This window comes from Neomonachus schauinslandi, chromosome 7 (genome assembly GCF_002201575.2).
Source record: "Neomonachus schauinslandi chromosome 7, ASM220157v2, whole genome shotgun sequence".
NCBI lineage: Eukaryota > Metazoa > Chordata > Mammalia > Carnivora > Phocidae > Neomonachus > Neomonachus schauinslandi.
The window spans coordinates 122,943,557-122,958,062 of NC_058409.1; the positions used below are offsets into that span (position 1 = coordinate 122,943,557).

The 14,506-nt window shown below is 40.7% G+C and overlaps 1 pseudogene; it reads left to right on the plus strand.

Annotated features, from left to right (window-relative positions):
- The window catches only part of LOC110585043, a 27,171-nt pseudogene extending 19,638 nt beyond the window's left edge, over positions 1–7,533 (plus strand).
- The last annotated feature ends 6,973 nt before the right edge of the window (positions 7,534–14,506 follow it).

The window sequence follows — 14,506 nt, forward strand, 5'->3', positions numbered from 1 at the left end:
TTTCTTTCTTTCTTTCTTTCTTTCTTTCTTTCTTTCTTTCTTTCTTTCTTCCTTTCTTCCTTTCTTCCTTCCTTCCTTCCTTCCTTTCTCCCTTCCTTCCTTCCTTTCTTTCTTCTTTTTCTTTCTTTTTTGCAGGATTTCATTTAAAACATTTTAAAGGTCATGAAGCTCTACATGCAACTCAGTGTGGTCATTTGTTAGGAAGGACAGATATGATGGGCTCCTTAATGAGAGTTTCAACCTAGTGGTGGTTGATGCTATAGATCACTGCACTTTCCTGGTTGTTGAAAAACTTGGAAGGCCATTTGTAACCATCCTTACCAACACATTTAGAATTATGATTTTGGGCTGCCTGAGCCTGTGTCTTAGGTTCCAGCATTCTACTCTCCCTGACAGATCACATGGATTTCTGGGGCCGAGTGACGAACTCTCTGATGTTCTTCTTTTAGACTTTGAGAGAATGGTATATTCATGCTGTTTGATGACTCTATCAGGGAACATTTCCCAGAACGCCCTAGGCCAGAGCTATTTTATCTTTAACTGAAAGCAGAACTATGGTTTGTTAATTCTGACTATGCCTTTATTTTGCCCGGCCCCTGCTTCCCAACACTGTTTATATTGCAGGCTTAATGGTCAAACCTGTTGAACCAATACTCAGGTAAGTAAAACCTTTATGCCTCATTTGGACGTGAGGAATCACCCTCATGATGTGTCTTTAGTGCACAGATAGCAATTGCTCAGACAAAGGTTAAATCTAGGTAGTTTTTTTTTTTAAGAAAAAAAATATTACTTTTTTTTTAAGAAAAAAATATTATTTACTTATTTGAGAGAGAGAGAGAGAGAGAAAACGAGCAGGGGGAGGGGCAGCGAGAGACAGAGAGAGAGGGAGGGAGCAGGAATCTCAAGCAGACTGTGCTGAGTGCAGAGCCTGATGCATAGGGTTTTCTATATAGACAATGGTGTCTCATACAACTAACAACATTTTCTTTTTCCTTTCCAATCATTATTTCTTTTACTTATTTTTTTTTTGTTTTATTGTTCTAGCTAGAGTTTATACCGTGATGTTGAATAAAAGTGGTGAGAGTAGACCTCTCTGCTTTGTTCCTGTCTTAGGCGGAAAGAGTTCAATATTTTACCATTAAGTATGATTATAGATCAAGAATTTTTTTCAACATATGCCTTTTATCACACTGAAGAAATTACTTTCTATTCTTAGCCACGTTGAGAGTTTTTATAATAAAAGGATATTGAATTTTGTTAAAGATTTATTATGCATCTATTGAGGAGATCATATGATACTTCCTTTTTACTCTTTTATTGTGGTGAATTATAATGATTAATTTTTGACTGTTAAATTAACCTTGCATCCTCGGATAAAAGAATTGGTCATGATGTACTGGTTTCTATATATTGCTGGATTCCATTTAAAAATATTTTAAAGGATAAGCTGGCCTCATAAAACTCCATTGGAATTGTACTCTCTTCTTGTATTTTATGAGGTTATGTTTCTAGAGGTTTCAATTCTGAATTCAATTTTTGTAAAAAAATTTTGAAACTTAAATTAAGCTATTTAAAATTTCTAATTTTTCTAGTGCCAGTTTTGGTAAATTGTGTTTATCCAAATAATGCTCACTTCACATATCTGACAACCAGATATTTCATTTTTCAGAGAAACGAGGAGATATATGGGAGCTGGGAGCTCTGAAACAATTGGTGCTCTACTATGGGTATCTTATCAGTTATATATGCTGCTTTGTCAGAGCCTTTCCCAACCCAGCCCCAGGATATGTAGATAGCTCCAGTGAGCTGTACCCTTCCGCACTGATGCTTCAGGATTATGCAGGTCATGCTTTGCATTAGTCTTCATCAAAGTGTCGTTCTTAGCTCACCTTTGTCAGGTTCACTTGAGATACTTATAAAAAAATGTAGATTCTAGGCCCCACCCTAGACCTACTGAATCAGAATCTCTAGGTTTGAATCCTGGTAATTTGCATTTTCAACAACACCCAAACTGCATTTATACAGACTAAATACTTGAATCTGTAAGACTGACTGTGAGGCAACCACTATTTTTTACTCTTTTCCTCCACAGTTTGTGCTAAATCCCAAAGTGAGCCAGCAAATTAAAATATATTTTCACTATGAGTCCATCCATGAGTATTCTAAGAGAAATATATGAAAATCATCATTCTCTCCAAATGTTAGTCCATTTTGATGTGTAGTAGAAAAAACTTGGACTTCAGAGTCAGACACAATCTGAATTGAATCCTGGTTCTGCCATTCATTTGATATATTCTCTCCAACAAGTGCCTGTGTCTACGCCTCAGTTTGTGGGGGTGTGAAAGAGGGATAATCTTAGCACTCAGGATTGTTGAGAGGATTGGATATATGTTTTTAAGAGTTCCATTGCAGTGTCTGACACATGCTGGGCATGACTAAGTGGGTCTTTATTATTATTATTGTTACATCTCAGTTAACAAGGACTGAAAAACCAGACACATGCCCCTTGGCTAGTGTTAACTGGCCAAGATCCACCTACTTTATTTTTGATGCTCTACATTTCAGTCTGGCTTATAGTCTTCTATGCATTCTTGAGAGATTGATCATCATCTTTTTCATTAGGTCCTCCCTTATCCTATAGCAGCCACTACCATGGGGAAAAGAATGAGCTGAAGCACATGAGTAGTGGTTGACTCTGGAAGCCCAGAAAAAGGAGAGAGCAGAGATTACAGGCCTTCTCAAAAGTGTACCCGTAGAACATCATATGGAGAGAGTGGAGGTTGGGAAGGACAAAAATACCCATGAATTTAGCTTGCCTTGTGGCAAAGCCCACATAGGTCACCGGAAACCTTCAGAAAACTGAGAATTTGAGATCGTATTGTATCATTTGGACACAGGTATCTCTCTGACCATCTTCCAGCACTATGTATTTTTGTTGCCTCCATAGCAGGGGTAGATGAGATCCAGCTCCTGACCATTTGGGAATCCTGCTTATCTCCCAGTCTCCTCTGGGGGAAGCCCATAGTGCAGGATGAGGGAAGGTGTTCACATAGTCCTTGGAGGATACTATCAAAAACTCTCCCTGTCTTTCCTCCTGACCCACAAGAGAGGAAATTGAAATTTAGTTCATCAAGTTATAAAGCCTGCAGGGAAAGGATACAGCATTCCTGTGATCCTGGAGAAAAAGGATAAATCAAGGCTTAGAAAAATCTCTTTCTTCCAGGCCATCCAGCACGTTAGCCTGTGGAAAAGAAAGGTTTCGATTTATCCTAAACAAGGGAAACACAGAGAGTTCAGATGTGTGCTCCGTGAATGGTATGACTCTTTTTTTTCTGTTCTCTCAGGAATTTGAGAACTTTACTGCCAAGTTGCAGATATAGGTTTTGTTCTTGTGACACTGGGCTCCATGGTTTATACCCAACAGGTTGAGGAAGTCCTAAAGGAGATGCAGGCTGCCTTTGCCCACCTTCTCTGGGGGGGGAGGGGCGGGAGGGGGGTGATGTGGAAGTGTAAGCCTTCTCATTGGCCCAAAGATTTCAAATTGGCAGCCAATGTGAAAATTGTGGACTGGCTTCCTCAGAATGACCTCATGGGTAAGGACTTCCTCCTTCTATAGGCTGCAGCTGTTCTGCCCTTCTCTCTCTCCAGTTACTTTTTCTTTAGGGTTTATTGCTGCTGTCACCCCTACCTGGGCACTCCACCGTCCTTGAAAAGGAAAGCATCTGTTAGCAAAAGTCAAAGCACCAGAAGAGATTGGCACTTTGGGGTCACTTCATCCATCTGTAACCCAGACCGGTTATCTGTAGCTGCTAGTGATATTCAAGTGGGGTTACTGTGGCCTCTTGTAATTGGTAGGTGATCAGGATCAAACACCTTCCAAGAAGTGCCTACAAATGTTCTGAGACATAACTATGCAGAGCAGGAAGGAAGTACCCAGTTCCTTCTCACGAGGAGTGTGAGAGACCTGGGTGCCATGGTGTCTTTCTAATGTGAGAATTTTCCTCATTGTCCTGTCTGAGATGTCTTACCACATCTTCAAGGAGGTTTCTCTCTGTCCAGTGCTGCATTCTGGGGACGCTTCATGTGTATAGCTGCAGACTGGATCAGAATCACTCAGTGAATTGGAGATACAAGTTTTTGATTCTGTCCCTGCAAATATATTTCAGTAGCCTGTGGTAGAGACCACAAATTGCATTTTCCAAAAGCACTTTAACAGTTTCTAAGTCCTTGAGCTAGATAAACTCTTCCTCGTCAACATTTTATTTTACTCCAAATAAGAAAGAAGCAGTATGACAGGGACAGGCAGTGTTAAGGTATAAGGCATAATCCCAGCTTTAAAATGATGTAGAGAGACAATGAAGGAATAAATGGATGAACGGTGGTATATGCTGAATTTAGTGCTCTCTCTGCATTCTTAGCTTTAGCTGGACTCTAGTTCAGGTGTTAGACCCATGTTTCTGAGGGTGCTTATAGAGTGTCTTCCAGGTAATGGACTCTTTAAATTGTTCCCAAATACCTCTAGAAACCCCTGCGTGTTTCCCTAACATTGCTGCTTTTCCAGATTCCCCAAATTCTTTCTCCAGCATCACCTTTCTGTCTTTCTTCTTTTTCCAAGCTCACCCCAGCCTCCACCTATTTGTCACTCATGGAGGGTAGAAAAGTGTGATGGAATGTATCAACCATGGTGTGCCCATGGTGGGGATTCTTCTCTTCACAGACCAGCCTGGAGACCTACTCCAAGTAGAAGCCAAAGACCTAGGTGTCTCCATTCTGATAGAGCAGCTCAAGGGGGAGACCCTAGCTCTAAAGATGAAACAAGTCATGGGAGACAAGAGAAATGTATGTAGTCCTTAGGGTAGCACTAGGGGAAATGGCTGGAAGTTTTTTTTTTTTTTTTTTTTTTACCCCATATAAGCTAAAACTCAGCTAAGCTAAGATACCAGCTGACCTATTTTTACTGAATACCAAGTTAAAGAAATGAGTCTTATATTTCAATAAGGCAAATTGAAGGCAGATGAAAGAAGAACTTTCTGTATTTAGAAGTAACTTACAAAAGTTTCTCTCTTTTTTTTTTTTTTTTAAAGATTTTATTTATTTATTTGAGAGAGAGAATGAGATAGAGCGTGAGGGGGGGAGGGTCAGAGAGAGAAGCAGACTCCCCGCTGAGCAGGGAGCCTGACGTGGGACTTGGTCCCGGGACTCCAGGATCATGACCTGAGCCGAAGGCAGTCGCTCAACCAACTGAGCCACCCAGGTGCCCCAAAAGTTTCTCTTTTTAGAGTTTTTGTTTCTCTTGAGATGTTTAATGTACAATTCTAGCCAGGTACCCTGGTGTCCTTTTACTTCTTCAAACACATCATTCTTTCCTCTAGAGGTCTTTGCCCTTAGCTGTTCTGGAACATTCTTTCCATTTAGCTCCAATGTCACCTCTTCAGAGAGGCCTTCTCTGATCAATGCCAGTTAGTCCATATAATTTCCTTCACAAAATGTGTCATACTTTGTAACTGTTCTGTTTATTAGTTTATTGACTCTTTCCTCCAACTAGAATGTAAGCTTCATGAGAGTAGGGTCATATCTTTCTCATTTATCATGGACTCTCTCACTGCTTTGCACACAGTAGGCACTGCATAAGTAATTGTTGAACAAGTAAAGAGTAACTAAATATTAGTCCTCTATATCAGGGGTTCTTGGCCCAAGCAACGTAGTTAGGCTCCTAGGCCTCATGAACCCCTAGAAATGTAAAATTGTGAATGGTATGTGTTTGCATATATACATTTCCTAGAGTGTGTTTTTATGATGTTCATCAGATTGTTAATGGGATCTAATACCCAGAAAGGCCAAGAACTGCTGCTTGTGGAGGAATCATTCCATACCTGAAGTAATTCTTGGATGATGTTCAGCATGACACCTAATGAAAGGCAGTACCAGCATTCCCTAGGACACTTTTAGCATCTAGCTCCCTTCCCGGCAGGCAGTTAATATTTGCAAATAAATAAATTAAATGGTGCAGACTGCATTGAGAATCAAGATATTTGGATTCAGTCATTTGTGTATCAGGGTGACTCTCTGGTTTGAAGACACATCTGGGCAGTTCAGAAGCAATGGGCTTTCTTCCTCTGAGATGCCTTGACTATCACTTTCCTGTGGTCCTCTTTACTACTATGAGCCTGCCTCCCCAGAAAGAGGAAACTCACAACCACCCTGACCAGTTGCAACTTAAATTCATGACCATAGGCCTGACATGGGCCCCCAACAAGCCTGACAGCCTGATTGTATTTTCCTAATCACTCCACAAAACTGCTCTCACGCAGGTCACCAGTAGCATCTATGCTGCCAAAGCCCATGCCCACTTCTCAGTTCTTACCTTACCTATCCTACCAGCATCATTTATGTCAACTGATGACTGCCCCACCTTAAACATTCCTTCACATGGTCCCAGACACCACACTCTTAGTTCTCACCCCTCACTGGCTGCTCCTTTTCAATCTCTATGGCTGATGCCTCTTCAACACTACACCTCCAGATGTGCTCGGGTTCCAGATCAAGGTCTGGTGTTTGGATCTCATCTAATTTCTAATCTGCACTTCACTCTTGGGATGCTTGTCCAGTCTTATGGTTTGAAATCCTCTCTGTAGACTAATGTTAATTCCCAAATGGATAACTACAGCCCAAACCTTTCTGCTAATGGCAGTATATCATTTTACCTTCCTACCTGACATCTCTTCTTTGCTGTCAGGTAAGCATCTCAAACTTAACATGACCAGATATCAACTTTGGACTGCTCCCAACACCCCTAAATCTGCTCATCAAATCTCCATTTCAGTAAATTGTAACTCCTTTTTTACAGTTTATTAGACCAAAAATTTAGGTGTCTTCCATTTAAAATTTATAAGAATTTAAATATAGAAAATAAGGAAGAGTAATAGAGATTTTATTATATCATAATTCAAGTTTTATAGAATTGTTTATTGTTCTAGAATTTATAACCTAAAGGATCTGCTAATTTAAAACTTATTTTTTAATCACCTAATTTCATTTAGGACATGAGAATTTCAAGAAAAGCCCTACTTGGGAATTCTTCAGAAGATCATTCTATGGTGATCAGAATTAACTTTAGCCTGAGTCAGCTGAATATTTAACATTTGGTTTTTGACATTTCTCCAAACTGTCTCTCTCTCTATATATATACACACACAGAGATGTATATTTATATATATGTATATTGTGTGTGCTTGTGTGTGTGTGTGTGTGTCTGCCAACAGGTACAAATCAGCAGCAGTGGTCACCAGCATCATCAGGTGCTCCCACCCCCTGACACCCACCCAGCAGCTGGTGGGCTGGATAGACCAGATCCTCCAGACAGGGGGTGCAGCACACCTCAAGTCCCATGCCTTCCAGCAGCCGTGGCATGAGCAGTACCTTCTTGATGTCTTCTTGTTCCTGCTAGTGGTCACCTTGTGTACCATTTGGCTGTGTAGGAAGCTGCTAGGCATGGTCAGGCTGTGTGGGGCCAGGAAGCTGAAACAGATGTGACATGGATTCATCCTAGGGCTGGGTGTGTTGGGAAGTCACTGGTTCTTGGTATGTCTCACACTAGCATAGACCATGCTGGTCTCCCACTACCCTGGCTCCAATTGACATCAACTCCTCTTGTTTATATTAGCACAACCTATTTTTTTTTGTTGTTGTTGTTGTTCAGTTAGCCACTGTATAGTACATCATTAGTTTCTGATGTAGTATTCAGTGATTCATTAGTTGCATATATCACCCATGGATGCTTCTTTGTATAACATTTTCTTGCCAGAACTCTTTGGCTTCTTGGCTTACTGAATAGCTGGGACTATGCTGTGTTTCTGCTCATGTGTAATTTGACCCACTTTTCAGATTTAAAACTTTGTCCCTAGCTCATCACTATTCTCTCCTAGGCACTATGCTCCAGTGATTCCAGTCTCCTGATTCAGCCACTTTCTCAGTCTCTTCCTCCCACTCTTGCCTCCATTCCTGTAGTAGATGCTATCAAATCCTGCTTCATGCTCTGGACTTTCCAGCATGCTTTTACAAATGCCAGAGGTCAGTATATGCAATTATAAGCATGAGCGATCCTTTCCCCAGAACTGTGGTAGGCTATGCTTCCCATGTATAAGACAGTCTGGAAGTTCCAGTTAATTAACACCCTTGGGAGCAACCCTCAACCAATGGTTCTTGAGATTTAGCATGTAAATAGCCCAATTCCCTTTTCTCTCTTGTGGGATAATTCTGAGTCATGTCTTTTGCACTGTTTTGCAGTTTTTCTATGAAATTAAAGTATGGTAACTGGCTTATTGAGTCATCCTTTATTAACTGACTTCCCTTCTCTGTATCAGTTTCCCATTTCCACACCAGTGTTCCCAAGCATTTTCCAAATAAACTACTTGTACTCAAGTCCTTGTCTCAGCATCTGCTTCTGGGACTGCAATGGACTGAATGTTTTCCCTAATTTCATATGTTGAAAACCATACCCCAATATGATGGTATTTGGGGGTGGGGCCTTTGAGAGGCAATTAAGTAATGAGGATAGAGCCCCCGTGAATATTAGTGCCCTTATAGGAAGAGGCCAGAGAACTAGCTAGTTCCCTTTCTTTTCTTATTTTATTTTTTTAAAAGATTTTATTTATTCATTTGTCAGAGAGAGAGCAAGAGAGAGAGAGAGCACAAGCAGGGGGATTGGGAAGCAGAGGAAGAAGCAGGCTCCCCTCTGAGCAAGGAACCCGATGCAGGACTCGATCCCAGGATGCGGGGATCGTGACCTGAGCCAAAGGCAGACGCTTAACCGACTGAGCTACCCAGGCGTCCCTAGTTCCCTTCCTATCATGTGAGGATAAAATGAGAAGTCAGCTGTCTACAAGCCAGGAAGAGTCCTCACCCAAAGCCAACAATGTTGGCACACTGATCTCAGACTACCCAGCCTCCAAAACTGTGAGAAATAAATTTCTTTTGTTTTTTAAATTTTTTTAAATTTAAAGACTTTATTTATTTGAGAGAGAGAGTGTGTGTGAGAGAGAGAGAGATCATGAGATGAGGGCAGAGGGAGAGGGAGAAGCAGACTCCCCATTGAGCAGGGAGCCTGATGCAGGACTTGATCCCAGGATCCTGGGATCATGACCTGAGCTGAAGGCAGATGCTTAACCAACTGAGCCACCCAGATGCCCCAAATTTCTTTTGTTTATAGGCCACCAGATTTATGGTATTTTGATATAGTAGCCAGAACTGAGTAAGAGAAACCCAAATTGCCTCTTCTTTTGAGCTCTCTTCAAAGTCCCAGAAAGTGGCCCCCTAAACATGTGCAGATCCTCCCTCCCACAATCTTCCCTCTTAGAACTCCACTGCAGGTACAGTATCCTCTCCGGCGGGGAGCACCATCTCTGCTGACTACACATAGGACCTACAGGTTGTTCTACAGTTTCTACTTTCATGAAATCTTTCCATGACACCTGCTTTCTAAAATAGGGTTATGAGAAAGTCAAACGGGACCATGAAAGTTGTACTTAGCCTTAATATGTTTTTGTGAGTCAAGCAGCAGGATATGTGGTGATTTCTAAGACTATTTGATTCAGGAAAAGAATTCCATCCCCTTTTCATTTCATAGCAATGGACCTTCCTATATGTTACGTATCACTAGAAATTAAATTGACTAGTAGTCATAGAAGTTCAAAAAATAGTGGCTTAATCATATGAAGGGTCTATTTCCTTCTCACATGAAAGATGGCTGGAGGTTGGAAATGTGGGACTAGAATGGCAGTTCCCTAATGTCCACAGTTCCCCAGTCCCCTCTTTCCTTTCTGGCTAGCCACTCTTGCCTGTTGCTTCCGTCAAAAGGTTTCTTCATGGGTGCTATGTGCTTTCTGTAGCTGGAGCCGGAATATATGTGCTCTAGGCAAGGAAGAAGGAGGTAAAAATAGTTCTGTGCGATACAGGCAGAATAATGGCTCCCCGCAAATGTCCGTGTCCTAATACCTGGAACAGGTAAATATGTTATGCTACATGGCAAAGGTGATTAAGATTGCAAATGGAATTCAGATTGCTAATCAGCAAACCTTAAAATAAGGAGATTACCGTGGGTTATCAGGCGGGCCCGATGCAGTCACAAAGGCCCTTTATAGCTGAAGGAGAGGAGAGGCAGAGAGAGAGATGTGACCATGGAAGAATGGCCAGAGAGATGCAATGTAGCTGGCTTTGAAGACAGAAGAGGAACTATGACCAAGGACTGTGGACCTCTAGAAACTGAAAAGGCAAGGAAATGAATCCATCCCTAGGGTCCCCAAAAGGCACAGCCATGCCAACACCTTGATTTTAGCCCATAAAACCAACATGTTAGAATGAATAGATGAATTCAGCAATATAGCAAGAATACAAAGTAAGCCACAAAAATCAATTGCATTTCTATACTGACAGTAAACAATCTGAAAAGAAATCTACAAAACAATTCCATTTACAATAGCATCAAAAAAGAATAAAATACTTAGGAATTAGGAACCAACATCAGAGGGCGCCTGGGTGGCTCAGTCGGTTAAGCGTCTGCCTTTGGCTCAGGTCATGATCCCAGGATCCTGGGATCGAGCCCCACATCGGGCTCCCTGCTCCGCGGGAAGCCTGCTTCTCCCTCTCCACTCCCCCTGCTGTGTTCCCCCTCTCTCTGTGTCTCTCTCTGTCAAATAAATAAATGTTAAAAAAAAAAAAAAAAACCAACATCAGATTTCTAACTTACAAAAGGGTAAGATAATAAAGTCATGTTGCGTTAAGCCACCAAGTTTGTGGTAATTAGTTACAGCAGGAAATAGAAACCTAATAGAGCATGTCATCCTTGAAAGCTGTTAACTATTCAGTGACTCCCATTTAACTTCCATTAATAAGAACTCTGTCACATGATGGCTCCTAGTTACAAGAGAGGTTGGAAAATGTAGAGGCTTTCCTTTTGTTTGTAAGTTTTATTCCAAATAAAATTGAGGTTTGGTTAGTAAAACAGAATGGGAAAAGGAATATTAGGTCAGGCTTTGATCAGAGAAGAGAGAACACTATGAATTATGTAGAAAAAAAAGATTTATCATTGGGGCTAGAACTTACATAGCTGTGGTAGCAGGTGGAACAGCCCATATGAGCTTCTAGTATTGAGATTTAAGTCAGCCAGACTGGATGCAAGGAAAAATAAAGTGGATGAGATGAGAACAGGAATGAACTGGAACCAGCAAGGATGACCTGGGACTTGTAAGGATGACTAGAACCTGTGTATGTTTCTCATACCGCCAACTTCAATGCCCTGGGGGACCTATAAGAGAAGCTGGCCCCTTTATCACAGAGCTGCACGTACACTTGGCCCAGGACTCACAGAAGCTGAAGGAGGGAGCTGCAGGATCAGCATTATGGCTCCACACCAATATGGGATGTGTTTCCATTTGTATCTTCTTTAATTTCTTTCAGCAGTGTTTTGCAGTTTTGATTGTACAAGTCTTTCACCTCCTTGACTAAGTTAATTCCTAAGTATTTTATTCTTTTTTGATGCTATTGTAAATGGAATTGTTTTGTAGATTTCTTTTCAGATTGTTTACTGTCAGTATAGAAATGCAATTGATTTTTGTGGCTTACTTTGTATTCTTGCTATATTGCTGAATTCATTTATTCGTTCTAACAGGTTTGTGTGTGTGTGTGTGTGTATAATCTTTAGAATTTTCTACATGTAAGATCATGTCATCTGTGAATAGAGATTATTTTACTTCTTCCTTCCCAATTTGGGTGCCTTTTATTTCTCTTCCTTGCTTAATTGCTCAGGCTAGAACTTGTAGTACTATGTGGAATAGAGTGGTAAAAACAAGCATCCTTGCTTTGTTCCTGATCTTAGAGAAAGCTTTGTCTTTCATCATTGAGTACACTGTTTGCTGTGGGTTTTTCATTAATGGCTTTTATTACGTTGAATGTTTTTATCATGAAAGGGTGTTGAATTTTGTCAAATGCTTTTTCTGCATCAATTAAAGTGATCACGTGGGTTTTTTCCTTCATTCTGTTAATGTGGTATATTACACTGATCAATTTCCATATGTTGAACCCTCTTTGCATTCCAGGATAATTCTTGCTTGGTATTGGTGTGTAATCAACTTTATATGCTGCTGAATTTGGTTTGCTAGTACTATAGACCCTTGAACAGCATGGGGTTAGGAGTGATAATCCCTAACATAGTAAAAAATCTGCATGTATTTGGACTCCCCCAAAACTTAACTACTAATATCCTACTGTTGACCAAAAGCCTTACTAATAGCATAAAGAGTTGATTAACATATACTTTGTATGTCATATGTATTATATATTAGGTGTATATGTATTACTAGTACATGTATAACATACACTACATGTATAAGTTATATGTATTATAAATAAATGTATTATAAAAAAGCCATATGGTATGTAATATGTACCATAAATAAGCTAGAGAAAAGAAAATGTTATCAAGAAAATCGTAAGTGAAAATATCTTTACAGTACTGTACCGTATTTATTGAAAAAAAATCCACATATAAGCGGACCCATGAAGTTCAAACCCATTTGTTCAAGGGTCAACTATGTATATCTAGTCTAAAGACAACAAGAACTGCAAATAAAACTTGTCTATTGAGTAGGTTTTTCACAGTTGTGTGGGTTAGTATATTTGACCTCACTTTCTATGCATGATAGGACTGAGCAAACGAGTAAATGTATTGATGTTGTTTCTTACTTTTGGAAAAGAAAATTACAAATGTGGAAATGGGGAAGATTAGAACAACCCCTGTGATGTATTGAATTGAGATTATCAGTATAAATTATAAATTGATTTTTTGTAACTAGGTAATAGACATAGGTACAGCATCTATAAGTAGAGAAATAAATATGGGATCTTGCTATCTATATCTATAACCATATATTTCCTAGCTCTGTCCACTGAAAGGATTATAAACAGTGGTGCTTTGTTAGCAATGAGCACACTTAGAAACCATATGGGTATCTTTTGGTCTAGTAGATCATGAACTCCATGAAGACAGGGACTGACTTAGGCACAACTTTACCTTTCAGCCTTAATTTGGATTCTGTGCATACAAGAATCTATAAAATTAAACTGTTTATAGGCACCCAGCTGGTAAATTTCAGGGCCAGATTATAATTACCTGAAAACGAGCCTTCTCTGTCTAGCCTAAGCTGGTGAGAACCTATCATCTAATGCTGTCACCACCCCTGTCTCTGCTAACAGGTACAAATCAGCAGGAGTGGTTGCCAGCATCATCAGAACACTCCTACCCCGTCTCCCTCCTGTCCCACCCAAGGGGTTGGTGGGTTGGATCTATCACAGCCTCCAGATGGGGTGTAGCACACCTCAAGCCCCACACTTTCCAACAGCCGCGGCATGAACAGTACCTTCTCAACATCTTGGTCCTGCCGGTGGTCATCCTGGGCAATGTGCGGCTCTGTGGGAAGCTACTGAGTGTGGTGGTCAGCTGGCTGTGTGGGGCCAGGAAACAGAAGAAGACCTGATGCCAAGTGTAGCCTTAGGAGACAAAGTATGGGGGGGGGGGTTACTATTTCTTATGAAATTCCCACCGATTCTGGCAATTCCTGTTCCCCACATCATATCCACTTGCTGATTTTGTTGCAAATTCCTGCTCATTGGCTTCTTCCTAAAATTGGAATTCTTTATTCAGCCCTTACGGCCTTCTTTATTTGCCAGTCAGCAAGGGCTGTTCTGTGATTTTTGTCCCAGGGTAATTTGGAACAGTGACCTTCATATTTTAAGCCTTGAAGCCACTTTCCTCGTCACGCCTCTCTTCGAAGCACTGAGCCTGAACCATTCCAGCCTCCACGTCCAGTATCTTCTCAGCCTCTTTCCCTCTCTCCTGCCTCTACCACTTGGAATCACACCTAAAATGGGTACTTTACAAATCCTTTCATTTTCTATTTGCCTTTCCTGTAAACTCTTGTCAAAGCTCAGAAAGCTATATAATATAGCTTTCAAAGAAATATAGCTCTTTGATCAGGAAAGTAAAAGTTTTCACAGAATTATCCTCCCCTGCCCCTTGGAAAAGAGAATTCTGTTACCTGTGACAGGCTGTAAGGGAAGCTGCACTGAAAACCTTTACAAGAGGTTTGCTTTGGGGATAGAGAATGTAAAGATGCCTTCTGGGGTTTCCATGCCCTGTCCTTGCCAGGGCTGACATTACAAAGAGTCAAGATGTCTTCTTGACTTCTACAAAAATTACAAGATGTCTTCAGTTTGGTGCCTGAGGAGACTGTGGTAAGATTCCCAGTCCTATTTTATAATTCTCATTCAGAATTATAATCTCAGCTTTAGAGGTTCAAACCTCCAGGTAAAGACTTGGACTTCTGGAGTTAGGACTCTAGCACCTCTTCATGAATGAATGACCTCCTTAAGAGGTCTTCAGAACACAATCCAGGAATGGTAGGTCGACTTCTCTTGGGGGTTTTCTTCTAGAGAGTAGACATAAGCTACTCCC